This window comes from Arachis ipaensis, chromosome B02 (genome assembly GCF_000816755.2).
Source record: "Arachis ipaensis cultivar K30076 chromosome B02, Araip1.1, whole genome shotgun sequence".
Lineage (NCBI taxonomy): Eukaryota > Viridiplantae > Streptophyta > Magnoliopsida > Fabales > Fabaceae > Arachis > Arachis ipaensis.
In genome coordinates this window covers 15,149,908-15,152,913 of record NC_029786.2, presented here as the reverse complement: position 1 = coordinate 15,152,913, position 3,006 = coordinate 15,149,908, and positions in this window count along the sequence as shown.

Here is a 3,006-nt window from a genome sequence, read left to right as displayed (position 1 = left end):
AGATATATAGTTAGATATCACATTTTATAAAATAATTATAAAAAAAAATTCGAGAGAATAGGAATGATTCACTCCCTTTTCAAATACATAGAACACAATTATCATTACAAAAATGGTGGGCTCATTGTTAAAGGTATGAAAATAGTGTTTTAGCTCCTACAAAACTTTCAGATTGCAAGCATCTAATTTTGCTTCCAATAGCAACAGCTGCTCCAAAAATACCAATTTGTCACAGAAATTTTCTCCTCTTAACTTCTGCATTGACAGCCTGTTAGGTTAAGCTGTTTATATTACCATATGGTATGGTCATTGTGACTTTTAATTCTTTAACCATGACGATTTAATAGCAACAGAAAAGACCATAAAATATGAATATAAGAAAGCATACATTTGCAGGCAAATTCCCTTTCCATTTCCATTTGTTGACTTCACGGAAGGCGTTAAGCGAAGAAAATGAGATGCAATTCTAATGAGAACATAAGAAGCGAAGCAACAGAGTAAGTAGATACAGAACTAAACTAGCGAAGTTTTTGTCTCTAGATTCGTCTGCAGGTACTTCACTATCTCTAAGGTACTTTGTAACCTTTTCTACACGTTGTTAGTCGAAATAATCATTTTCAAAAGTTTAAACTGATTCGAAATGCTGGTGAAGGGTCAAGAAGGAAGTAAAGGTCGAAAAATCGCACGTGCAAGCATTAAGTGAAAATTATATGACACGGACTCGATTTCAACACCTTGATAAATCGAGCAGTCACTCGAATGAAGAATCGAATAGTCTTTCGAATGAAGAATCGAGCGGTTATACGAATAGGAAAGTTGAGGGTTTTCTCTAAGTTAGGGATTTGTTGGTAACGTTCGTGAACAAATAAGCGGGAACAGTTACCTAAAAATTCGCATGTAAGGCAACATCATGTAATTAATGGTCGGTTATGGAAGTGAGTTATAAATATAGTAAGTTTTAGGAAATAGGGGTTGGAACTTCTTTTCAAAAATACACTCAAGTACACTCATATCCCAGCAAATTCCTGAGTCTGTGTTCGAGTTCAATTTTTGTAGGGTTCCTTCCACTGTCTTTACTTTTCATTTATGATTCTTGCAAAATTTTATTTTTCAAGAAAATTTATCTTTCAAGCATTGTTTAATTTCTATGTCCAATTTACATTTCAGTACCTTTAATTTTCATGTCTAAGGTCCTTTGATCCAATCAAGGCATTTTAATTGCTTTCTTTAAAATTCAATGCAAGCCATTTCGATTTCAGTCAATTTTACCTTTCGAATCTTTTATTTTACACTTCTTTAGTCTTTTGCATTTTTTGAACTTATTTCCTGTCTTCGTACTCGTCTAATTCAAGAATCTTTGATGCACTTATAGAAAACTGGTACTTGTAAAAGAAGTGTTGATTTTACTCCCAAACCATTAGAATCGAACCACCATCGATTTGCTAAAAATCCACGAAACACATGTAAATTAAACGATTTTTTGATATGTATCTGTATATTTTCCCATTATTTCTATCACTGATTTCACAAAGCAAAAATTTCTTTAAGATATATTACATTTGTGACAGTGTGAGAGTCCAAGCGTGTTATCATTCATCGTGTTATAAATCCAAGTAATATTCATTTGGATAACAATATGATGCCCAAACTTGCAAATTTTGAACTTTCCTTGCAAGAACCACTCTCTACCTCCAAGCCAAAACCAATTATAGATGTTGTTCGGGATAATTTAATTAAAAAATAACTAATAGAAAATATAATACAAATTAAAATAATTTAGATCTTATATAATATAAAAACATAAATGAGCGGTGGTGAGTGAAAAAAAAAAAATCATAATATCCTCAACTTTTTTATGATTTAATTTTTTTTTAAATTCATCAAGCACAAGTCATATGAAGGGTAAGGTTAAATAATTTTTAAAACATTTATAACACAAATAATCAAATAGAACAAAAAAAATTAAAAAGTAACATCTATTTATATCTATTTATATATCAACTTTTTCATATATTGAGTTTAATTCATATTTTTTCTCTAATGATACTATGTCATTAATTTTGATTATTTAGCAAAATTTTAAAATTAATCAATCAAATTTTAGTAAAATATTTTTTAAAAAATAAATCAAATAATTTGTATAGACCAATTAACGGTACAATAAAATTATAGTTTTTACTCACAATAGTTGAGAATGAAATCAAAGAATCAATTTTGATCATTTTTCAATACTATTTTTAGTTTGTATCACTTGAGATGTTGCTGATAGAGTGAATTAAAAAAGAATTTCAGGTATTTTTTTTTATACTATTTAAATTATTCTTATTAAAAATAACTTATTTAATATATATATACACACAATAAATCATCTAAAATTTTTTTATTGTAGATGTCATTGAAAAATTGCATGCACTAAAAGAAGAAGAATAAGTAGATGCCAAAAGAAAAATCACAAAATAAATAAAATTTTTGTGCTACAACATAAAAGATTATTACAGATTCAAATTATAAAAAATTTCATCAAATTATACTTATCATGAAAATTTTGATCAATAAATTATTAACTTAATAATTATTATCGATTCAAAATTAAATTAAAAGTCTTAGATTAAAGTGCTACAATAACTTTTATACTATAGAGAAACAAAAAAATTATTGGATATAACGGCCTTGAATCTAATGACACTCCAAGACAGCAATTTATATTGCTCATTTAATTATTCAAAATTTTAATTATTCAAATCATCATTTATATTGCTCATTTATATTCTTCATTGATTATAAGGACCAAGTTCACCACACTAATACATACTAATCAAGAGATTAAGGAACAAATAAATCTAAAATACATCTTTAGATGAAGAACATATATATAAAGATGGAACAAAAAATAATAAAAAATACATATAAATTAACCGTTCAAAAAAGAACATGTATTCACAAGAACATATAATAAAAAAAAAACTTCAACAACAACAAAAATAAAAAAGGAGGACAAACACCAAA